This window comes from Patella vulgata, chromosome 2 (genome assembly GCF_932274485.2).
Source record: "Patella vulgata chromosome 2, xgPatVulg1.2, whole genome shotgun sequence".
Classification (NCBI taxonomy): Eukaryota; Metazoa; Mollusca; class Gastropoda; family Patellidae; genus Patella; species Patella vulgata.
Genome location: NC_065880.2, coordinates 1186528 through 1213116, shown reverse-complemented (window position 1 = coordinate 1213116; position 26589 = coordinate 1186528). Strand labels below are relative to the sequence as shown.

At 33.8% G+C, this 26589-nt stretch overlaps 1 protein-coding gene and 1 long non-coding RNA gene across 23 annotated transcripts in view; one reads left to right on the top strand and one right to left on the bottom strand.

Moving 5' to 3' along the window:
- LOC126811613 (protein Daple) overlaps nucleotides 1-26589 on the bottom strand; it is a 238481-nt gene that overhangs the window by 21130 nt on the left and 190762 nt on the right. Inside the window, exon 1 of one of the 5 annotated variants that reach the window (XM_056099004.1) lies at nucleotides 7275-7414. The exons of 2 other annotated variants lie outside the window; for them this stretch is intronic. The gene's annotated coding sequence lies outside the window, so the exon portion shown is untranslated. Of the gene's footprint in view, nucleotides 1-764; nucleotides 1252-3693; nucleotides 3992-7274; nucleotides 7415-26589 lie in introns of those variants that run through there. 2 more of the 5 variants (XM_056099005.1, XM_056099006.1) reach the window with 2 other exon arrangements.
- Nucleotides 1-26589, top strand: part of LOC130010859 (uncharacterized) — a 162650-nt gene that overhangs the window by 59070 nt on the left and 76991 nt on the right. For 4 of the 18 annotated variants that reach the window (XR_008786134.1, XR_008786136.1, XR_008786130.1 and 1 more), the window contains exons 1-4: nucleotides 11604-11772; nucleotides 12397-12605; nucleotides 17563-17661; nucleotides 18378-18493. This is a non-coding gene — a long non-coding RNA (uncharacterized LOC130010859). Of the gene's footprint in view, nucleotides 1-4563; nucleotides 4779-9143; nucleotides 9338-10164; nucleotides 10736-11538; nucleotides 11773-12396; nucleotides 12606-17562; nucleotides 17662-18377; nucleotides 18494-26589 lie in introns of those variants that run through there. The other 14 variants (XR_008786146.1, XR_008786137.1, XR_008786150.1 and 11 more) reach the window with 10 other exon arrangements.

Genomic DNA, 26589 nt, shown 5'->3' with positions numbered 1-26589 from the left:
TGTTTGTAAGCTTATATATTATGATATATATGCACTTTGTAAATATTATTACTGTGTAGTTGCTAGTTTTATAGAGTAGGAAGGACATGTTGAAAATTAGAAATCATGTACTAAATATGTTCCCTCAGAAAATAAAGTCATTATTATTATTATTATTATTATTATTATTTAGTAACTGGATAGAGCAATCAAATATAACACATACTTATAGAAAACAGCTGCTACTATATATTTAGTGACTGAATACAGCAATATAACACGCATACCCTACTGTTCTGTTAGTCCCGAAATGACCTAGTTTGTGTCGAGTGGACGTTAAACCCCATTTCTCTCTCTCTACTGTTCTGCCCCGACTGGGCTAATGAAGACGGGCATACGCCATACAGTGTGCTATGAGGGAAATTTTCCCCGTATAGCAGCACTATGGTCTACTCTTATACCGGATTCCAACTGCCAAGGGATCTTTTACGTGCATGCCAATGTATACAAGGGACCTCGGGTTTTCGTCCCATCCGAACAACTAGACAGCTCTCCTTGTCAGGCCCTCCGTTCTGCACCACTGACAAGGGGAAACCACGTCGAAAACATACTTATGGAAAAACAGCTACTAATATTGATAACGATATTAATCTTTGATGCTTCTTACATTACTAGCTGTTGTTCCATACAGTATGTGTAATAGTTTAATACAATACATATATTAAACTAGATTTAAAGAAGATTTCTTTATTCCTATCGTGTTTAAATAATAATGATATCATTACCTTGAATAACTGTACTTTGAATTACTTATACCGGCTTCTACAGATGATATTAGAAGATGAACGAATTAATTTTACTCTGTGATAGTAGTCTGCGTTCTACAAGACTCGATTACACAGTCTCTAGACGTGCAATGATTAAATTCATGTATGGATATGCAAATAAATGACTTAATAACAAGAGCTATTAAACTGGTTTTCCCCTTACCATAAATAGATATTTAGTCATATATCACATGTTTTAAGCGATGTAAGCGGAGTTTGATATAACTTATCCAAAAGGTAACTAGTGTGTGAAATTTACATGTTCAAATTGGTTAGTTTAATAAATAGGCTAGTAATATAGCCTATACAATTACAGACCTTATGTTCATATAACAATACATACCAGTACAAAATTACATACCTATATGTTCATATAACAATATAAACAATAAACACTACCTTGTAAGAGTATATAGTCAAATAGTTACTCGTTTCCAAGAATTACACAAGTATAGTTTCTGAGAAGCCAGTATTCCTCGATATCTGCTGTTTAAAGTTATAACAGTTATATCATACATATGACCTATATCACTTCGTTCACAGTCATTATTTACATTATAAAAGAGATATTTTCAGTATACGCAGCTATTGTCAAGTTTTTGTGCATTACACATGCGTATGTACAAATAAAATGAAATGGGGCTCAACGTCCTACAGTTCTGCTCCGTTTGTGCTAACGGGCAAACGCCATGCAGCTTGCTATGAGGGACATTTTGCCAAGACAGCGGCTGTATGGCCTACTCTTATCTCGAATTCAAACTGTCAATGTTTCTTTTACGTGCATGCCTATGTGTACAAGGGATCTCGGTCTTTCGTCCCATCCAAACGACTATACGTTGTTGCGTGCAAGATCATCCGCCCTACAAGACAGACAAAGCAGAATCACGCCGGAAAATCTCGATGAACTTTCTCGGCCAAAGCAGGGATCGAACACGGGACCTCTAGGTTAGCGAGGCAACGTCCTAAGCACTGAGCCACCATGGCTCTGAATCAGCCTTACGGGTTGGCGTATAGTATTGACAAGTCCCTAAATTACTTAAGAATGAATGAAGTTTAACGTTCCACTTGTCTGCACTGACTTATAAGCATCAATAAAATATTGATCTAGTTGTAGATTTACTCTTTGGCCTGTACCTTAATTACAGCCTCTCTTGCTACAGTAAGTGTCAATTGTTATCTTAAAGATACATTATGGGAGATGAGATAAAGAGATGGCAGTTCTCGCTATAATAGTTAAAAACTAGATAGTGTAAAGGTAATTTGCTGAAAATTTCAGTCAAATTGATCCACTATGAGCCGAGAAAGAAGCAGGTGAAATTTTTGCATAGTCTCGGTCATCATTACTAAAATCATTAATAAAAACAGCATAGTCTCGATTATCCACTTTTTCTGATTTAATTATCAACGGCCGTTAGCGGTATATAGGAATCTAATCCAGCCAACATCGAAGGCTAGCCTTGACATCGAGAGTTTATTATTGTCTGGATAAGTTAATTAATGTCTAATTGATAATTTAGATAACATTTCAGGCCTAAAGAAAGACTTGTAATAAACAGATTTTGCTCTTGCATAATGCATGTTTAATTACAGCCTCTAATTACTTTCCATGGACACAAATTTGAAGAGGGTAATTTTTGATGATATCTTTTATTCATTGACATTCTTAACAAACATTCCTGGTCATTTTGACATTCTCAATGAACCATGTTGGTCATTCTGACGTTCTCAACAAACTACCCTGGTCATTTTGGGACTAACATACGGTAATTTTAATTTTCTATGTTTACATTAGTCCAGTTGGTACAGAAAAGTTGAACGATAAACCCCATTTTATTTTGGTTTTAGTTTGTCAAGAATATCGCTATCTATGAAATTCTGTATCGCTTAATTCACATTAATAAAAAAAAAAAAAGGTTGGAAAAAACTACCATGAAATTAGTCAGGTAGGTATAATGAAATAAAAATAGAAACTTTATCGCGATCAACATGAACAGATTATCCCGGTGTCGTTTAGCCAGTTTTGAACACTCGTTTATTAAAAGTATAATTTGATTATTTATCTGAGTTATCGTCGTTAGTGTTGGAATAAGCTACAACCCCCAGAATACAGCACTACAGCAATAGTCATGAATTACGAGGTAAACTATATGCTAGATAATTCTAGATAGTGTATTGTTTGAATATATAATTCATGTAATAGAGTGATGTTTAGATGTCCGTCTACACGACTGTATATACATGTGTGTTTTATAATACAAGTATCGTATGATACAAGTCAGGTCACCACGCCCCGTGGATCACGATTGGACAAATAATCAAATAATGGCAGACGTTCGGTGTAACCAAGAATACAAATAATGATTACCCTTAGATTTATGTATTTGATTTCATATATTCTATATAAAAGATTCACCCAGCTATAGCCTATATGGTATATTAGAATAAAAACCTATCATTGCAGATAAGATTATAGTACAATATGCCTGTCGTATCACAATGGATATATCGTATTTCAATAGATTTTATAATTACTGTATTCAACAATATTTGGCTTGGTGATTCTTTTTTTCTTTTAAAATATAAAACATTGTTATCGCCTACTCCACATAGATTTTGTTTTGCTTCTATTATTTTGTCCCCTATATCAGATATTTTGATGTCTAGATGTCTTATGAAGAAACTAAGTTACAATTGTCCCAGATATTGCTATGTTATTATCCGAGTTGTTAGTTGTTAGTTATACCCTTGTAATAATGGTATATTCACACATCGATGACGTAAAGTATGTATTATTAGAAGTCAATATATATCATATCTACATTACAACTTTTACAAAACTAACATAAAATATTTAAATTAAATAAACTTTAAATTACATGTCACTTACTTTATTGACACAGGCTTCAATATGATAATAATCCTCTCTATAGAGTCTTTTATTTCAACAATTTAATGGCGACGTTACAGTTTAATTTACTTCCTAGTTGTATCAGGGGTTGGTATAATAAAATGATTGGTTGCTATATATTAGTATTTTCGGGTTATAACGCATGCGTCAACTGAATAAGAAAATATATCAACCAACCATGCAGGCCAAACATATTTGTTGTGTTTAAGCACGTCACTATTCTGTTCACATCACCTCCGTAGTCAGGACTGACCGAACTGTGACAGGACCATGGGCGTCACACATGAGGGGGTCGGGTCTGAATATAATTGCCCCCCCCCCCCAAAAAAAAAAATAAATAAAAAAAATTACATAGTAGGCCCTAACTCCTATATAATTACAACAATTATGAGGATAAGTTAAGATTCTATCTGTATAAAACCTGTACATATCCCAATATGTTGGTGTGATGTTTTAGTTTAACCCCGTAAAATATGGCAAAACAGTGTTTACAGAAGACTGAAACTTTAATATTTTTTATGGGGGTGGCCCCCTCCCCAGTGGGAGGGTGACCCTCCCACATCTCCCTATCGCACTACATCTTTCATTTCTGTCCTTCTGGACGGCGAATCGAGCACCCCCTAAGTAGCCTGCCTACAAGGTACTGTAGTACATTACTAATACATATATTATAGTATCATAGACTAGATTATATTAAGATAGAGTTGATACAATATTATTTAAGAAATCATAGAGATGAATACAATACATGTACGTTAAGCAGGGGCGGATCCAGGGGGGGTTCTGACGCTTCCGGAACCCCCTCAAGATTTTTCGGTGCCCTTTTTTCCCGAACGGACTTCCATACACCGGCAGATATTTGGGCCGGCAAGTGGCGACGCCGCGCGGTGAATGAAGACGTCAACGTCATACAATATGGCGACCCCCTTGCCAGACGGCAAGATGAAAATTTTTCGGTAGTTTTTGTTCCTATTTGCATCTAAAATGCCGCGACACGATCATATCAAAAGGAAAAGGGAGGAAGATAAAATTGCTGCAGCCGCTCAGTGTACCAAAATCTTTCGGTAAGTGTAAAATTTTACTGCATTTGTTGATTTTTAAGGTGAAGAGAGTAGTCTGTGCAGCAGTCGCTAGATATTTACTATCATCAATGTACAATTAAAAGAGCATTTACACACTTCAAGCTTAGTGATTTGGAGGGCACATTAAGGCCTAAAATAGGGCACTGTTACGTGAAAATCATGGGTCTAAGGGGCACATTTTTTGCCGAATCGATATAAAATAGGGGCATCTTTACATCAAAGGGGCACTTTTTGTACCTAAATGATTAAAAAGGGCATTTTAATGTGATACCCTTGAATGAGGAGGGCACATTCAACGCCAAGTCGATATACAGAGGGCATTTTAACGTCAAAACCATGGATTGCAGGGGCAATTTTTACGTCAAAAGGATTCAAAGGGCATTTTCACGTCAAACTCTTGGATTTGGAGGGCACACTTTATGGCGAATTTATTTAAAGAGGGCCTTTTTATGTCGATCCCATCGATTTGAGGTCAGATAATAGGTCTCAATGTTTTGTTTTCAGTCCAATAATTCTTTTTACGTCAAAAGGATTCAAAGGGCATTTTCACGTCAAACTCTTGGATTTGGAGGGCACACTTTATGGCGAATTTATTTAAAGAGGGCCTTTTTATGTCGATCCCATTGATTTGAGGTCAGATAATAGGTCTTAATGTTTTGTTTTCAGTCCAATAATTCATGGTTCAGTATTTTGCATTTTAAGTAAAATAAAAATTGAAAAATTCCATTAATTTATTTTGTTTAAACTTACAATATTTCTTTCTCATGGTATGTGGAATGTTGTTGCAATGCTGTATTATAAATCTAGTTTTATGCCTCTAAAACCCACCAGAGTGGCTTAGAATGGTCTGATATTTAAAAAAATTTCCCCAGACCCCCCGCTAGCGCGCGCCTACGACGCCCGCCAGTCATGGTTACTGTATTAGACAAAAATGGGGTGCCCTTATTTGAAAATGGGGTGCCCTTATTTTTTGGGAACCCCCTCCAGCTAGAGCCCTGGATCCGCCCCTGTTAAGGTATGTCTTTGAAAACTAAACAAGGTTAAGTATATACATACCAACTTTGTTTGATTCTAATATATCATATACAATGTTATAAAACCCCAGTTATTACCTTGTCTTGATCTGTTAAACGATTGTTCAGCTATTGCTCGATCTACTGCTTACAATATAATGTCTAACCCTTTAACAAACGACACATCAGGTCTATTTTTACCTGGAAAATCCAGGCTTTTAGACACGTACGGGCAAACCCGATTTCTATATTTAAAGATGCATTATGTTGGAGTTAAATGTGTTTATTACAGGTCTTTATATAAATTATTATTTATTACAGGTCTTTATATTAGCTTCAAAAGTTATAAAAATTATTATTTAGACATGTATTCACATGGCAAGCCTATGATCAACCCACTCTAGAACATCGGATGGCGGAGATTTAAACGGATTGAAACTCGGTCTCCATTTTATTCTGTCTTTGTATCTTTAAATAATGAATACTAATGGGAGAAATTGGTCAGGAAGACAAGATTTCTTTGAATTCCTAGTGCCGAGGAATATACAAAGATTTATATATGGCCTCAAATATTGAACAAGAAGGATTTAGTCTGTCCAGTTTAAATGTTGTACACATGAATCGAATGACAACAATTGGTGCCAACGTCAAACTCACCCATAACCAAACCGCTCCCTCACCCACCTCAATTACAAAAACAACGAAAAGAAAATCAAAAACAAAAAAACTCTGATAATTCGCCCCACACCGTTTTACAAAAGCTTTGTGGGGTAATATCAACATGAAATATATGTTTATTTCATAAAATTAATTGAAAGAAGATATATTTATTGATATCTATGACAATAAAAGCTCCAATTGTACAACCATATTAATACAATAATATTATTTTTAGAGGTATTAAGTAACTGGATAGAGCAATCAAATATAACACATACTTATTGAAAAACAGCTACTACTATATTTAGGGACTGAATACAGCAATATAACACTCATACCCTACTGTTCTGCCCCGACTGCGCTAATGAAGACGGGCATACGCCATACAGTGTGCTATGAGGGAAATTTTGCCCGTATAGCGGCACTATGGTCTACTCTTATACCGAATTCCAACTGCCAAGGGATCTTTTACGTGCATGCCAATGTATACAAGGGACCTCGGTTTTTCGTACCATCCGAACGACTCGACAGCTCTCCTTGTCAGACCCTCCGTTCTGCACCACTGACAAGGGGAAACCACGTCGAAAAACATACTTATGGAAAAACAGCTACTAATTTATTTGGTTGAAGCTGGGATACTGTCACATCACCATATTGATAACGATAATAATCTTTAATGCTTCTTATATTACTAGCTGTTGTTCCATACAGGATGTGTTATAGTTTAATATAATACATATATTAAACTAGATTTAAAGAAGATTTCTTTATTCCTATCGTGTTTAAATAATAATGATATCATTACCTTGTATAACTGTACTTTGAATTACTTGTATCGGCGTCTACAGATGATATTTTACAGCAGAAGATGAACGAATTAATTTTACTCTGTGATAGTAGACTGCTTTCTACAAGACTCGATTACACAGTCTCTAGGCGTGCAATGTTTAAATTCATGTATGGATATGCAAATAAATGACTTAATAACAAGAGCTATTAAACTGGTTTTCCCCTTACCATAAATAGATATTTAGTCATATGTCACATGTTTTAAGTGATGTAAGCGGAGTTTGATATAGCTTATCCAAAAGTTAACTAGTGTGTGAAATTTACCTGTTCAAATTGGTTAGTTTAATAACTATACTAGTAATATAGCCTATACAATTACATACCTATATGTTCATATTACAATATATACCAGTACATTATTACATACCTTTATGTTCATATAACAATATAAACAATAAACACTACCTTGTAACATTGAGATAGTCAAATAGTTACTCGTTTCCAAGAATTACACAAGTATAGTTTCCGAGAACCCAGTATTCCCCGATATCTGCTGTTTAAAGTTATAACAGTTATATCATACATATGACCTATATCACTTCGTTCACAGTTTTTATTTACCAGTGCCGGATTGGGCCCACCTAAGCGCATTAAAAAAAAGTGGGCTTAAGCCTATAAAGAAAAAAGAGAAAGAAAAAAGAAAAAAAAGAAAAGAGAAAGAAAGGAGAGGGGGGGGGGAGAAAAGAAAGAAGGAAGGAGAGGACAGGGCACAGGACAGGAGAAAGAAATGATTGGAAGAAAAATGAACACAAAAAAAGAAGTGTACTACAAGAAGAGAATTAATATAGTAACTAGAATTGCGCGCAATACTGAAGGCTTTCACTGTCGCCAAGGCGTCACACGATCGCCAGATATATGACAAAAGACTATCCCCACCACTCCCCCCACCTCCCCAAAAAACCCACACTCTAGCATAACTCAGATATTGACCCCTAAACATGCTCCAACTCGTTAAAATACGCTGTTTTCAATTTTCGAGGTCTTTTTTTAGGCTACCCATGACAATTAGAAACATTGTACAAGGGTTTCACACAATACACTACCCAGTAGAGGTCACAATTTTTATCTGATTTTGTTGAAACTTGAAATGTAAGTTTATAACCCAAAGATCTCGGTTCCTTTCGGTATTCGTGCATATTGGACCGTAACTTCCTGAATTATGCCCCCTGATTGTACGAAAAATCGCATTTTTAGCTTGTGGACCCTATAATAGAGGTCATAATTTTTATACGATTTAAAAAAACGTATGATTATATCACCGTTACACCCTAAGGACGGATGTGTTTGAATTTCGTGAAAATCGCCCAAAAATTGACAGATAAAATGGCCGCCGTTTGTTCTCAAATTTATAGCGTAAATATATGGTATATCAAGGTTGTGTACCCTATATAGGTCACAATTTTTATCCAATTTTGTTGAAACTTGAAAGATCTCGGTTCCTTTTGATATTCGCGCATATCGGACCGTAACTTCCTGAATTATGTCCCCTGATTATGTCCCCTGTACAAATACTCAGTAGAGCCGAGAAAATACTGACTAAATATAAATATGATTTTTTCCAAAATCCAAGCATTCTACTACAAACTAAAAATATGAAAATACTAGACACACTCTTTTTAAAACGACAAGACATTTAAATCTACATGCAAGCCATTAATTAGTATATTTGTTAATTTATTGATTTGATCAATTTTTAGATCAGAATTTTATTAAAATTTTAGTACCTTTGATTGTGTTTGGTCTTGAACTCTTCATTTAACTTTCTTATTCTGGCATGTTGAGGCTTTAAAATTATCCTTAATATTTATGGTTTTGTGTTTTTCAGAAACTATAGCAGTTGAAGATCCACATACGTGTGGAAGAGGGTTTAAGTGTTTAGATTATTTAGAAGGTACAGATTGTAATGAATTCTGGCAAGGGCCAAATTTTGGCATTACAAACTTTGATAATTTTGGCCTAGCTATGTTGACAGTGTTTCAATGTATCACAATGGAAGGATGGACTGATGTCTTATATGATGTAAGTATGTCTACACCTCTACATGTGTGCTAAGAGTAAATACATCTACATGTACATGTGTACATGTGTGCTAAGAGTAAGTGTGTCTACACCTCTACATGTGTGCTAAGAGTAAATACGTCTACATGTACATGTACTAAGCACTAGTGTTGGGTAATGCGATTCCTGTCACATCAATTTTGTTATATAGACTTTGTCACGAGTCTATAAAATCTGGTGCCTTGACACTTGATCGAGTTGTGATTTAGATCATACTATCACAATACATGTAGTCTAGAACAGTTTTACATATCCTACAAACAATTTTTATTGCGTCACTTTTTAAAAACTGCTTCACTTTTTTTTTTACATGTTGTTCAGTAACTATTTAAAATTTTCGAAAGCCAGATCACAGAGTTGCAGTTAGTTATTAATTGGATGGCACCCTCTGTGATGCAGGCTAGGTTATTTCGAGACTAACATATGATTCAATTTTATTTCAATAATTCGCTTGCGTGTGGGGGACTTTAGCAGGGGGAGTAACCAGAGAAAACCCACAAGGCTAAACAGGCGACCCTTATCCTTGTCACGTACAAGCTGGCAATCGAAACTACGCTACTTGACTCAATGACGGACCTTATGATTTATGGGACACGTGTTAGATCGTTATGCCACCAAACCCCCAGTAGCGGTTGAGAAGAACGTAATCTAACACATTCCCTGCTGCATTCCCCATGTGGCCTTTAATATATGCAAATTTATATTAAAAAACCAAATTCACTGAATCTCCCTAGACCACTCTCAAAATTGTCCATTAAATAATGTAATGTTAATTGTTTTATTTTCAGGTAAATGATGCAGTTAGTAATGAATGGCCATGGATTTATTTTATCAGTCTTATTATTATTTGTTCTTTTTTTGTACTTAATCTTGTTCTTGGTGTGTTGAGTGGGTACATACAATTATTAATGACATCAATCACCTTCTTAACTTTATTTCATAGAGCTTGAGACATGATGGCTCAGTAATAGGACATTGGCTAGCTAACCTTGAGGGATTTTAAGGTAGTGGCAAGAGTCAAACGTATAGTTGTTCAGATGGGACGCAAAACTGAGGTCCTGTATGTTTAAACAATCGCAGTATTGGCTCTTAGCAGACTGAAGGAAAATTGACTCGCAGAACTTGGATATACATGTACATGTATTAAAGCTATCTTCAAATAAAAAGTCTTGGCATTAATTTTTATGTCTGTCCGTATGTAAATATAAATATAATCCATTCTTATTGTTGTCACTGTTTTTTTATAGAGAATTTTGCAAAGAGAGAGAAAAAGCCAAAGCTACAGGAGACTTCCAAAAATTACAGCTAAAACAACAGTTGGAGGAGGTTTTACGTGGTTAGATTGCATCACACAAGCTGGTAAGGTTAATTTATTTAAATGTTTGGAAAAGTGATCAAAAGTAGACTGCAAGCTCATTGACCATGACCAGTCCTAACAGTTTGTTACTTCTGTCCATTTGAATTACAGCCATATATATATATGTATCACAGTTCAGGCCTCGAAATGTTTAAAAAAAGCTACCTGTCGCAAGGGACAGGTAGCTTTTTTTCATACCTGTCGCTTCAGTAAATAACCTGTCACTCTTAATTATCAAACTCAAAGAATAATCACATCACACATATCCATACATGTAGGTACACACATATGTGGTTAGGTCTTTGACGTACATTGCTCTATATAAATATCGTAATAGTTTTGACAAGATGTGTGCATAGTGGTAACCTGGGCCCTTATTCACGAAAACTTAAACTAAGATACAATCGAAATTTTAAGAAATACTGCAATTCGATTGGCTGACCAGTATTTCTTAAAATTTCGGTTGTAAATTAGTTTAAGTTTTCGTGAATAAGTTCCCAGGGCACTGGTATATTCAGGATTTATCCTCGCTTTCCCATTTTTAAATTAACTTTTTATGTGGCGAACTGTTTTAATCTAGTTAAAATCTTGAGTATCCGATGCCATCGAGAGTTGATTATGGTCTTGTTTTGTGAATTAATGTCTAATTAATAGTTTATATAACATTTCATGTCTAAAGAAAGACCTGCAATAGACCGATTTAGCTCTTGTATAATGTATGTTTAATTAAAAGTATCCAATATCTTCTGTTTTTTTGGCATAATTAACGCAAAAGACAACTAGTATTTTATTTTTGGTCTGATACCTATTTAGTCTATTTAAATCATTTCAGTTTCTCAAAATGATATTAGATCTCAGAATTATTTTGTTGTGTTTCAGGTTTATATTAGAAAAATAGAACCGAAGATGTAGATGATTTAGTCGTAAAATATTGAAATCACAAGTTTTTTATTGGCTAGTTATTATATTAGTATTTTTAAATACTTGTGTGTTAACATCAGAACATTATAGACAATTGAATGACTTGATAGTTTTCAAAGTAAGTTTTCCTTTCATAGAGTATCTTTGATTGATGCTGCTTTTTAGAGATAAAGATATTTTCTAAAACGTTATTTGATGCGATATCATGAACATCAAAGTCATGTGACTACACGGTGGATCAGTGAGTAAGGTGTTGGCTCGTTAACCCAGAGTTCTCAGCTCACTATTCCGGAGATCCCTCTGTTGGCCGAGAAAGTACTGGAGCCACAGTGGCTAAGCGAGTATGATGCTGGCTCGCTAGTCTGGAGGTAGCAGGTTTGATCCCGGTGTTGACCAAGAAAGTTCATTGGGATTTTCTGGTGTGGTTTTCTCTTGTCATTGGTGCAGGATGGAGGGCCTGACAAGGACAGCTGTCTAGTCTTTCGAATGGGATTGAAATCTGAGGTCCTGTGTACACATTTGACAGTTTGAATTCGATGTAAGAGTTGGCCGTAGCGCGGCTGTCCGAGCACGTTAAAGAACACTTGACAGTTGGAATTCGATGTAAGAGTAGGCTGTAGCGCGGCTGTCCAAGCACGTTAAAGAACACTTGACAGTTGGAATTTTAATTGATCTACATGTGGAAAATTTCCCTCATTATCCTCTGAATAAAATTAATAAATGTTATTTTTTTTATTTTCAGGTATCGCCAATCTGTTTTTTGTTGTGTTATTTACATTTGAAATGCTGTTAAAAATGTAGTTTAGGCTTCCAGGGTTATTTTGTGTCTTTGTTTAACCATTTTCACAGTTTTGTTGTGTTATGTAGTATATTAGAGGTGGTTCTAATTTATACAGAAGGTGTCAGTGTGTTGAGATGTGCCAGATTATTACGTGTCTTTAAAGCAACCAGGTAATTGATTTAATCCTCTCGTCAAACTCTTCTGATACCTTGACCATCATAGGTGAGTCTTTAGGGAGCTATGGTAGCTCAGTGGGCAGGCCCTGGCTCACTAACAAAGAGGTCCCAGGTTTGATCCTTGCGTGAATCTGTCCAACCTCATGGGTTTTCTCCGGATCCTTTGGTTTCCTCCCACTGCTAGAGACCCCTACGTGCAAGCGAATTATTGAAATAAAATTGAACCATATGTTAGTCCCGAAATGACCTAGTTTGTGTTGAGTGGATGTTAAACCCCATTTCTATCTCTCTGTATTAAATGTCCTGATGCATTGTTTTAAACAATAGGAATCACTTGCAAACTACAGTATCATGAAAGATGAATCTCTAATATGAATATTACTTCAAAGTTGTTCAATTCCATTCAATATTTACAAAGATATGTGGAATTGAAATTTCATTGATATGCTGCTCGCTATTAACAAGAAACCATCATCTTTTATTGGTAGTGGAGAAACCTGATGGGCTTTGTCTAAATCCGATTGAATCGAACCCGGGAGATTATCTAGCATTAGTATTTTGATTTGTTTTTCTTTATTAAATGTTTAATAATCAAACTGAATACATATTAGCGTGGATTAAGCCGTGAGGAATTTGATGTTTTAGCAACAAATGCAGGCCTGGAAATAATGGTTTTAGATGTACCTGACAAAATGTCAGACACTAATGAAATAGTACCGGACATTTTCAACTTAGTGCCAGACATGTATTAATAATATCAATAAAAAGACAAATTAGTGCCAGACAAAATGACAGGCACCAGAGGTTTAGTGCCTGACAAAGCCTGAATCTGTGTCTGACATTGTCTGTGACAGGTGCCTTATTTCCAGTCTTGGACAAATGCCAATTGCCCATTGAGACTTTAATGGTACTTTGCACCAGCTGTTTTTGTATTTTCACCTATTATATAATCTGGTTACTTCCTCATAAGGTGAATGAACAGGTTGTTCAATTTAAGAAATGCGTTATTCTAACCCTTAAGCTGCTGAATTGTAGACGTCAGATATGATGTCAACTAATTGTTTTGCATGACGTTGGGTGCCTCTATTTAAACTTAACTGATATAACAAAAATGACATCACCATTTTCATTACTGTCACTGAAATCTGAGACAAAAGTTGTCATTAAATTTTAGTTATGTTCTCTGTCTTCATCCTTGAATAATGCACCCAACTGAACCTTGATCATTGATCTAAATGTTACTCCTGGATCTTTGTGATCAAAGGGGAGATAATCAATTACAGTGTATGTTTCTCAAAGTGTACATTAAGTTGCGAACATGGAAGTTCAATAGAGTTGTGTACATACTCTCTGTCAACTTGACCCTGACAAGAAATGTTACTCCTGGATATTTGTAGTCAAAGGCTAGATAATGAATTACAATATGTTTCTTAAAGTTTGGTTTTTTTAAGTTGCATACGTAAATTCAATAAAGTTGTGTATGTATGCTTTGTCAACTGGACCCGGACAAGAAGTGAGCATGATGTACTACAACACTCGGCAAACCTCAGCATACTTCAGTACACTACATCTAGCCTCGGCTGTATGACAAATTCTGCCTTTGGAACTACTTTCAAGTTCCCGGATTACAAATGGCGTCACCCATGAAGAGTGTTTTATCATACAAAGCTTTCAATGTCTTTAAAGTTTATCCGATTTTCTTTAAACAAAGGACAAATTTGCAAGGAAAACTCTACACACTCCTCGAACAATGCAATTTTGAGAACTTTTTTCTAAAAGCGACAAGTTTTCCTGTTAAGTGAACTGGTAGCCACATCGCAATTGTATAGGTGTAGGTACATACAGCCGAGGCAAGATATAGGGTACCAGAGTTTGCCAAGGTTTTCTGAGTGGTACTACTAGTGAACTCATTATACATTAATTATTTGAAGATATTGACTGGTAAAGCAGGGTATGAAATAAGCCTCTTATATGGTAACCTCAAAATAGGTTATGCTAATCTGCCTGAAATTTGGTTACGATGCATCAATTTTCTGCCATATTTGTTTAGAGCTGACCCCCCCCCCCCCATTTAGGCATGCAATATGGTACAATTTGGATGATTTTACACCACTATAGATAGGTTGTCTACACTTTAACCCTAGGGTCAATTTAAAGATTAGCCAGGTACCCCTAAGCTCATTAAATCAGCAGGGTCCATCTCCCTAAGCCAATTAGTGGATTATTGTTAATCCTAATACCCACTATAAAATTGCAAATAACTTTACTATCAATAATATTGAAAAGTCAGTTCGACTAAAATTATGACTTTTCTCTGTCACCATGAACAAGCATCTCCTAAGATTTTTTTTTTTTTAAATAGAACAGAGTTCAAAGTAAATATAAATATTAATTTTAAAAAGAAATGTCGCCCCAAATGACCGTCACTTCATCGCTTTTGGATATATGGAGGGAATTGTCGTCTTCTTTGTTCGTTGCGTCGAAAAAAAAACCCCATTTATAGTTGAAATCTACGACAATGAAAAATTCGTCTACTTAGCTTGTATTAAATCCTAAAAGTTTTGATTCAATTTAGCTTTCCAAAGTCTAGAATTATTATCCGTAAGTTTTGTGGTATCGCCCGTCTGAAAGCGTTTCCAAGATATGATGGCTGACACGCTTGATCTCGACTGGAGTATGCATATTCTTTGCATCATAACGTCCCCAAAAAAATATAAATAGCTGATTTCATCGATACTATCATATTCCACAATATGCCTGGCAGTAAATCATAAAAAATCTGATTCCATTTCACTCTCCATGTCATAAAATTATTAGCCGTAAGTGACAACATGAAAATATTGGAATAATGCCAAAGTCATTGACACAGTGTTAATTTTCACCTCTGATATATTACGTAAATACCAGAAGATCCTTTGTTGGAACGTATGTTTTTTATTCGATAATTAGTGAATATAACATTCCTTTTTGTTAATTGGGTGTTTTATTTTTATTACTCAATCACCATTAATTTAAGAAATAAAAACAATAGAAATCTTGTTGATTGATCTGGCGCTTTTGTTTGCTAATGCCGTTGCAAAGCATGATGGGTCCGCGAATTGATTCGCTACTGCCAAATGACAGGTGCGAACTTAAGGATCTTTCAGGTATTTATTTATAATTGTAATATGTTTTTATACGCCCACATTTTCATGTGGACGTATTATGCCGTCGCCCCTGTCCGTCCACAATTTGTTTGTTGACACTCTACAGGTCACAATTCTTATCCGATTTTGACGAAACTTGAAATATAGGTTTATCTCCAAAAGATCTCGGCTTCTTTCGATATTGGCATGTATCGGATCGAAACTTCATGGATTATGGCCCCTGTTTGTACGAAAAATCACGTTTTTAGCTTGTGTACCCTATAGAGGTCACAATTTTTATCCGATTTTGTTGAAACTTGAAATGTAGTTTTATAACCTAGAGATCTCGGTTCCTTTCGATATTTGTGCATATCGTACTGTAACTTCCTGGATTATGGCCCCTGATTGTACGAAAAATCACGTTTTTAGTTTGTGGACCCTATGGAGGTCTTAATTTTTATCCGATTTAAAAAAACGTATTATTATATCACAGTTACACCCTAAGGACGGCTGAGTTCGAATTTCGTGAAAATCGGATCAAAATTGACAGACAAAATATGGTATATCAAGTTTGTGGACCTTATAGAGGTCACAATTTTTATCCGATTTTGTTGAAACTTGAAATGTAAGTTTATAACCGAAAGATCTCGGTTCCTATCGAACCGTGACTTCCTGTATTATGGCCCCTGATTGTAAGAAAAATCGCGTTTTAAGCTTGTGGACCCTAAAGAGGTCATAATTTTTATCCGATTTAAAAAACCGTATTATTATATCATCGTTACACCCTAAAGACGAATGAGTTCGAATTTCGTGAAAATCGGCCAAAAATTGACAGACAAAATGGCCGCCGTTCGTTCTCAAATAGCATAAAAATATGGTTTATCAAGGTTGTGGGCCCTATAGAGGTCACAATTTTGTTGAAACTTGAAATGTAAGTTTATAACCCAAAGATCTCAGTTCCTTTCGATATATGCGCATATCGAATTGTAATTTCCTGAATTATGGCCCTTGATTGTAGGAAAAATCACTTTCGATATTCGTGCATATCGGATTGTAACTTCCTGAATTATGGCCCCTGATTGTATGAAAAATCGCGTTTTTAGCTTGTGGACCCTTTAGAAGTCATAATTTTTATCCGATTGAAAAAATCGTATTATTATATCACCGTTACACCCTAAGGACGGCTTAGTTCGAATTTCGTGAAAATCGACCTAAACCTGACAGACAAAATGGCTGCCCTTCGTTCTCAAATAGCGTCAAAATATGGTATATCAAGGTTGTGGACCCTATAGAGATTACAATTTTAATCCGATTTTGTTGAAACTTGAAATGTAAGTTTATAACCTAAAGATCTCGGTTCCTTTCGAATTTCGCGCATATCGGACAGTAACTTCCTGAATTATGGCCCCTGATTGTACGAAAAATCACATTTTTAGCTTGTGGACCCTATAGAGGTCATAATTTTTATCCGATTTAAAAAAAAAGTTTTAGTATATCACCGTTGCACCCTAAGGACAGCTGCATATTTTCTCCTTCAGCTGTAAAACCATTAACAATCAACTTACGCCCCATGTAATAACTGAACACCCCCAACCTCTTACATTTTAAAATATCATGGAATAACTTAACTCCATTGTTACCTGACATCACATCTGAATCTGAATCTACTAAAAGTTTAGCCACCGTGATCCCCGTGTTTTAACAAATTGGATGTTAAACCCCATTCCTATCACATTATTGTATAGACCTGTCTGTCCTATTAAAATAATCAAATGATTGTGTAGATATTAAACATTATTCCTATATTATAACGTTTTGTATTTCAGTTAATAGCTAATATATAGTTTCCTGTCGACTAAACTTGTAGAACAGAAATTTACTGAGTGATAAACTGGAGAAGATCTGTGAAGATTGAAGGCCGTCAGGTAAGGGTGATAACTCTCAAGTTATATTTAGTACCAGGATAGGTTTTAAATATCACAAGTTTTTTTTTAAAATGTTAAATTAAACTTCATAATTTTATGAACATATCCAGAATATGGTGTGCAGAAAAATAGGACATTAAATGATTAAAGCTTATTTTATTTCTAGAATATATCTCTCCAGATTTCTTTGTTTATATTTGTTGTTGTTTACCAGTAATCACATGCAAGTTGATACTGTCTATCTTGACATAGATTAGTCATTTACAATTTTATTTAGAATTTGTTTTTAGCGATGTGATTAAGGCAGACAAGTTTTAAATTGTGGTATAAGGGGAGATAATTCAAAATAGAGTTATCCTTTCTGGATGATAAAAGTAGGAATGGTTAAATAAGATTTAATTAAAGTTTGTGTATCATTACAATAAAACAACTTAGTTAGTCTCAGTCAGACTTGACAGTCCAGTTGACAAATTTGAGATCTTACCTGTTAGTCAATTTACTGTTAAAAAATAGTATTTCTAATAATTTAACCTTAAAATACAATAAATACAGTTACATTGATAGTTGTTATGTGTAAAAACACTACAAAATATATCTAAAAAATTGGAATAATGTTATAAATTGTATAAACAATACCTAGATAAGTTTTTAGCGTCTTGTAAATGTTCTCTCCATTATCTATAAAAGAAAACCTATGTTTTGTTTATGTTTTTCAGAGCTGCTGTATTCGAACATAAACCGTCATTAAAAGTTGGTTGTGATTATTTGATACGTGATTGTGTCAAGAGATATCCACTAGAAAACTGTCCACTGTGTAGCTGAAGATCCTGAGGTAATGTTTTTTATATTTTGTCTAATAACCAAAGCGTATTAATTCCCTAACTTATAGTTCACTGTAAATTGCACGACCTGAAAATCCCAGAGAATATAAAGGCGTAATAAATATGGCAACGTAATACTAAAAGCGAGCTATTTTAGTTATATGGTTAACGTTTTATTGTGGCTAATAAAACCAGTATTTACGGCTAATTGTTTTAACCAGTATCTGTTCTAATTTGTTAATTACGGTTTACTGATACTGTTTTAACCTGTATATTACGACTAATTGTTTGGGGTTTTTTGTAAACAGTATTTTATTTCATTTGAAAATGGATTGGAGAACAGGCTGGGCCTATGTTGACTCCTCCCCAGAATTTACAAAAATAAGTTTAATTTATGTACATCAAGAACATATAAACATACAAAATATAAAATTATTTGAGATTTAAATATAAACTACACATTTATACATATATACAGTTGTCCGTTCCGTTACTGGCTGTTTCGTACTTAGTTCATTCGTACCTCACTTCGTACCTCAAATTGATTTGTACCTTTTCCTATGTTGTTGAAATCAGTTGAAAGAAATTGAATATGCCGAACCAGAATAAGAATATGCACGAGATTTGTACATCAAATTGATTAGTTCCTTTTCCTAAATCCAACGGCTGCGCTAAATTTATAAAAAAAAATGGCTGCCGAACGAGAATTAGAATACACACGTGATTTGTACCACAAATTGTTTCGTACCTTTTCCTATATGTAGTTGAAAGAAATAAAAATAAATCTATATGTTGTTGAAAGAAATAAAAATAAATCTATATGTTGTTGAAAGAAATTGAAATAATAAACTATAACCTGGTGTTGACTATCGAATCCAATCTGCTCAGTGAGTTGTGATTATTGACGACACTTGATTGGTGATTGTTAAAGCAGTTTAAAAAAAACGATTGAAAAAGTATTTAATCTGGTGTTGATTATTGAACCCATTCTGCTGACTGGGTTGTGATTGTGATTCGTGATTATTGACGATAATTAATTGGTGGTTGTTAAAGCGGTTAAAAACGATTGAACATACTAAGAATCCCAAATGCGACACGTATTGTATTATTCATTACATAATAAACCTTAAATCAATTTAACTCGCTGTTAGGGGGACTGCATGCTTTCTGATATGATTTGGTAATTTGAGCCTAAAAATAGAACACATGAAGTCTCCAAAAGGTGTCAACGTGTGAAGATGAGTGTCGGCCGACCCGTTTCTTTGATCTGTTATATCATGGACCGTAGTTATATCACGGGGTAATTCTGTTATTGAAAAACCCAACTGCATGAAAATGGCTTTCGATCGTAATCGATGTAAATTTAGTAAAATGCTGAAGCGAATTTAGTTTAAATATATTCTTTGTGTGTGAATTACTACTATTGGGCAGGCTGTGTAATATCAATATGGAAATTTCTATTATTTTTTTTTAAATGCAACAATTCGCTTTTTGTTATTAAATCATTGTAGCTAATTCTCTTTTTAATATTTGAACAGGCTGTGGTATATGATTTAAATGTTTTATATTCATGTAATTATCAATGCATAAAATTCGCTATTAAATCATCGTAGCTAATGCTCATTCGGCAGCAATTTTTTATAAATTTAGCACAGCCGTTGAATTTGATCGAATCGTTTTATTATGTTTCACCTTTATTTCAATTTCATTCAAACACATTTAGGAAAATAAACTAATCTCGTGCATATTCTAATTATGGCTCGACAGCCATTTTTATAAATTTAGCGTAGCCGTTGGATTTGATCAAATCGTTTCACCTTTATTTCAATTTCTTTTAACAGATTTCAACAACATAGGAAAAGGTACGAATCAATTTGAGGTACGACGTGAAGTACGAAACGGCTCATGTGAGGTACGAATGAACTAAGTACGAAACAGCCAGGTTACGAAACAGCTGACATCCACCAATATAGTAGTGCGGCAGTATATAGACGGAATGATTTGGACGTTAGAAACGTTTTGACAATTTTGAGAAATTATGAACAGTGCTAAAAATGAACTCATTTTGATCAACTGAGAGGACAATCTGGCCATTTAATAAAATACTAATATCTTGAAATTGCTGCTTTAGTAAACCAATAGTTTGGCCTCGGGCACCCGAATGCAAGGACCATACTAGTAGATAATGATAACAATCTTCTAAATGGTGACCACACGCGCAGGCGGGGGGCTATCTGTTAAATGTCTCAAAAACTTATGACCATTTAAATCACTGCAGCCTAATCTCAGTTTACTATGTATTATTTGATTTTTTCTATCTCCAATATAATAGTACTGTGGAATAATACGGTCGTTTTTAATCAAGCTTGAAACAAATGATGAGACAGAATTTGAATTTTGTATTTCGGGTTCCAATGTGTTCCATTCTCTGATCGTCGACGGAATAAATGAATTTGAAAAAATGTTTGTTCTACAAAAGTACTCTTCGAGATTATTACAGTTTCGTAGAAGATATGGTGATTTTTTCTTTAAAATAAGGTTAGAAATATATGAAGAAGCTAGACCATTGATTAACTTATAGAATAATTTTAATTTGTGTCTTCGTCGACGTTCAGCTAATGGAACAAATCCTGTTTCTTTAGAGTTTTGCATGGCTTGTACCTCTAACCGCTCCACAAATAGTCCTTGTGAATCTAACTGTAAAGTTTCTAATTGTGAAACTAATTTGTTTGAACAACCAGCCCAAATTACGCCAGCATAATCAAAATGTGGTAAAATAAAAGAAGTATAGATGATGTTTAATGATTTTCTATTAAGTCGATATTTTAATGATCTAAAACAATTGATGTTTCCCCACTTTATTACAGATATGATTTATATGGACATCCCATTTGCAATTTGGTTGAAAGTTTAGCCCAAGATGTTTATGCTCCGATACTTCTTTTATTTATACAGTGTGGTTTAGTTAAATTTATATTAGTTGAAAAAGTTATTGTTTCAGTTTTTAGGGGGTTGAAAGTTACAAGCCATGTCTTTGACCAGTTGTTAATAGTTATCAAATCATTATTCAGGATAGCCGCGTCGGCCTTTACAATAGTTTTTAATATTTTCCAACTGATATCATCAGGGCCTTTAGCTTTTGAAGTATCTAAACATAGAATGATATATTTAACTTCTTTTGGGCTTAGTACGATCTCTGTAAGAGAGTTTAGACTTTGTTGAAGAACTGGCAAGTTACTATTGTCGTCGTTAAGTTTAGATTGGTTAATAAAAAAAAGTCATTTAGGGCGTGTTAACCAGTATATTACGACTAATTGGTTTTTTTTCATGATCATTGCTACTTTACGTAATTTGCTTTTTAAATGAGACGAAAATCAACCCGTGTTTCACTTTCCTTACCGACACACTTGTCATATAACATATACATGGCTGTTGTATATATGATTCATAAACAACACCAATTAATACAACGGAAACATAGTGTGTAAAGGTTACGGAAATTAATATATTATTGAATATATGAAAGGCTTCTAATTTCTATGGCCTGTTTGACGCATTTCCTGTTTGACGCATTTCCACCTAGTACCATGATAATTGATAATGACTTGTTGACCTTTAACATGCACATGCGCAGATACAAATCACTAAAAATTTACAAAGCCATACACACGGATAACTATAAAATAAATACCAAAATCTGCCATAAAACTGTTTACATTTTGTAAACGAATTTCATATTTTACTATCAAGTTTGTCTAGTTTTTCGGATGGGGCGAAGAACAGATGCTCATAAAAGGTCCTACCCTACAAATACCATATTACTAACCATATTGGGGGTACTACCTGGTGTTACCTTATAAATACCCTATTACTAACCACACTAAGGGTCCTACTCTATAGATACCCAATTACTAATCACACGGAAGGTCATATCCTAAATACCCTATTACTAATCACACTGAGGGTACTACCCTATAAATACCTTATTACTATATACTATAAAATTGTAATAAATGTTTTACATGAATGAATACAATCTACAATTTAAAACAGTACAATAACATTGTGATTTGACAAACTACAAATCACTAAAAGTATAACAATTGCTTGTTGAAAAAGCGTTACTGATATGTTTTTTTCCAATACAGCAAAACCTACTGGACTGTGGTATTAAAGTTATTATTTTTTAAAAATATATCCAAAAAGAATGCGTCTTTTACAAATTTCAATATAACCACAAATGGTTGATTGTTTTGATGCTAAGATAAGTATTAATGGTTTGTATTTGAAAATCTAATTATATAAGCGAAGAATATTATTGGATTGGATTGAAGGATTATAGTTACCATCTTATGGAGATATAAAGTGTGGTGCATTTACGCTTACATAAAGAATTCTTGATCCGCACGGAATTGTTTTAGCCGTGATCATTTTAAATCATGTTTATGCCAAGATGTGGGTAAGTGTTTATTTAACTAGATACCAGAGAAGTACCACGTTTTCATAAATTTTCTGACGACTAACGTACTCTTTAGATAAATTGTACAATATTTATCAGTTCACTAGTTACAATAAAATCATGCATTATAGCTATTTTTATTTATTTATCCTTGGTGCTTCAAATTCAATTTAGGGTGCATCAACATAATATTTAAAAATATGTTTTAAAGCTTTAGGTCATTTTATTATATCTTTCTACCATAAATAATAGCCCGAATTTAAGTATATCAAAAGTTAAAGAAATATAATCAGTTTTTGAGTCATTCAGATATGACTGCCAAAATTGTCATCAGCACGCATGTTTTTTAGGCTAAAGTCTAACCAGAAAACTTAGTGTCCATACATAATAAATATTTTATTCCATTAATCAATTCCATTCCGCCATTGGTTTGTCTTAAACTCGTCATTTGTGTTCATGGGCAACGTTATATGTTTTATCCGTCTAATTTACTATAAAACACCATTCGGTTCGCGTCACGGGTTAACGGCATATTAATAGCTTTATTCACTGAGATGGTTCCTTTACTTATGATTGATTTTTGTATTAATTTACAGAGGTTAAAAGTTTAAATGGAAATATTTAGCACCTTCTTGTTAAACCGTTGAAAGATTTGAATTGATAAAATTTAATATAAATTCTGTCAAATATGCTGTAAATGAAGCTAAACTCAGATTTGATGAACTTGACTCCCTTAACTGGTCAAATGATATGTATAATGATAAAAACAATGTTAATGGAAATAAACTCAGAACCTATAGACAATTTAAACACATCCGAATAACCGAATCTTATGTAACAAACCCTAAGATAACTCGTCACCAACGACGGTTAATCAGTCAGACCCGTAGTGGCTCGTTACCAATTGCTATAGAAACGGGTCGTTACAGTAAACCTCCCATACTGTTAGAAAATCGGCTATGTAATTATTGTGACCAGAACGAAATTGAAAATGAATTCCATGTGATAATGAAATGTAAAGCATATAATGATATCAGACGTGAAATCCTTGCAGACTTTGTAAACAATACAAGTCCAAATTATGATGAATATTCATATGAGCTCTTTTTGATGATCATGTCCGATGACTACGCACAAACAAGTTTAGGTAAATTTCTAGAACAGATGTATTACAAACGAAAACAGCTCTCCGTCTAACCGTAAACATTTCCCCATACCGTATTCTATGATATATTTGTCTTTGATTTTGTTTTATAATAAGCGATTCTTCGTGTCAACATACCCTGGTTGTTGCACGTTTTAATTATGTATATTATGTATTTTATTATGTATGTCCGGACATTTTACACTAACATATAGTATTTAACAGCAGTGTCTCGTAGGCCAATATTGGCCGGAAATCTTAATGCACCCTGTACTGAATTTTATATATTGATATATCTTATGATTTGTGACACTTTAATAAATAAATAAATAAATTTAAAGTTTGGATTAAGGTTAAGTGATTGTAGGCCAAAAATGCCGCTGACAGTGTGTATAAGGGTGTTAAAGATTAAAAGTTATTCCCTACAAGGTGGTTCTACGGTGTGTTCCCTCTTAGCCGGCAGACTGTTAATCCTCTGACACTCTGATTGATCTTAAAACTATAGTCTGTTTAAAATTAGTCACTCAAGAACTGTTCACTAGTGTTCAGCGTTAATGAGCTCTTAATAAAATTTATTGACCAACTAATTAATGACATTTTGAACACAGTTCATGCCGGCGTTATGATTTCAAACATGAATTCAATTCAGTATATTAATATAAATAGATGGTCGATCTGTGTCGAAATTATATTTATTTTAAAATGGCAAACGTTCAGGTTAATATTTGCTTTATCTCCAATAATCGAGGTGGCCGATATTTTATACACAATAGTTACAAGTTCAGTATAGAGTCAAGCAGACCAAATGCCGTCCATTGGAAATGTTCAACAAAAACTTGTTATTTAATAAATATTAAATTTGTTAAAATCAATATATTTTTATATGTGTAAGCTATTTAATGTTATTTAATAAAAGTTAAATTTGTTAAAATCAATACAGTTTTAGTCTTAAAAAAGATATGGACTATAGTTTATAACACCATTGTTCTAGGATTAACTCTGGATTAGCGGCAAAATTTGACATCAAAGCTTGCCGGCTAAGTGGGAACACCCCGCTTCTACGGTTCTTGCCATACAATTCAGCTGTGAAATAACACAATTTCTTTCCTGATGTGTACAACAATAAAACTATTTCAATTTCAAGTTGTCTAAACCAGGGTGTTGTGATGTATGCATCTAAGTGTTTTGACCACCTGAAAAATTTACTTAATTTTATATAAAAAAACTTATTAGAATCTTAGGATGATTTAAACAAAGGCACAAGACCGGTTCCAGATTCAATAATACATATAGCAAGTATAACAAACCTTTAAACAATGATACGTTCACTATTTCGGGTATTAGACTAATGTCTGATATTGTGGATAATACTAAGCCTAGGTTAACATCTTCAAAACATATTATCAATTTAATTCAAGCCTACTGGTCTAAACGCAGATATAGCACAATTATTAGATAAAACGAATTAATTAAGTTAAGCATTCCCCAATCATGGGTGAGAAAAAATCAAACCAACTTGAATATAACAACAATTTCTTCCACCAACACGAGCCACGTGATAGATGATGAATGAATTTGTGACACCGAATCAATTAACATCTAAGTGTTGTTATCAAAAATGTCTCAGCTCTAAATTTGTAAAACTTATTTGTTTAAATTATTGGGAAAAGAATGGTTTCTTGTGTAATTTTCCTATCATCTGGAAAATCGTTTTTTGTATTTTTAAAAACCCTAAATGTATTGACTTAAATTATAAAATTTTACATAATATATTATGGTCAACGGAAAAGCTATTTAAGATAGGTAAAGTAAGTGACGAATATTGCCCGGTTTGTACATAATTGAACGAAGATATTCAACATTTACTAGATGTCATTATTAAACAGATTTTAAACTTCTAATTAAGAATATAATGAAAATAAATATAAGTAGTAATGAATTAGAAGTAGTAGTTGCTGTTTATTAACCTCTCACCAGTTATAAATACATCACATTCAAAAAATATAATATACTAAGAATTAAAAGAAACTGCCATTCATTAAGAATTAGGAGAGACGAGATGTACATTATATAGACACAAATAAATAAGCATAGTAAAATACAAATAATAGAAAAACACACATACAATGTGAATTTTAAAATTTACATCTACACTAGGCTAAAAATAGGAACCCAATCACGAACATGGGTATAAAGTTTGCCTCCGTCTTTTTAAAATATCGCAGCAGGTTTTGGCACTCAACTTAACTACTTCGTCACTGGACAGAATAAAAGACATTTTATCAGAGCTATTAAAAGACGCATCCTGTATAAAAGTGAATAAAACATTCCTAAAATCGCTATATAATTCGCATTCTAAAAGACAATGTTCTTCATTTAGGCACTGTAATTTTATTTGGTCTCAAGCGGTCAAGTAAAACTCCACTAATAGAGTTATGTAATATTATTATGTGTACAATACGATTAGCTATATATAATAGATAATATATACTGCGTAAACATCT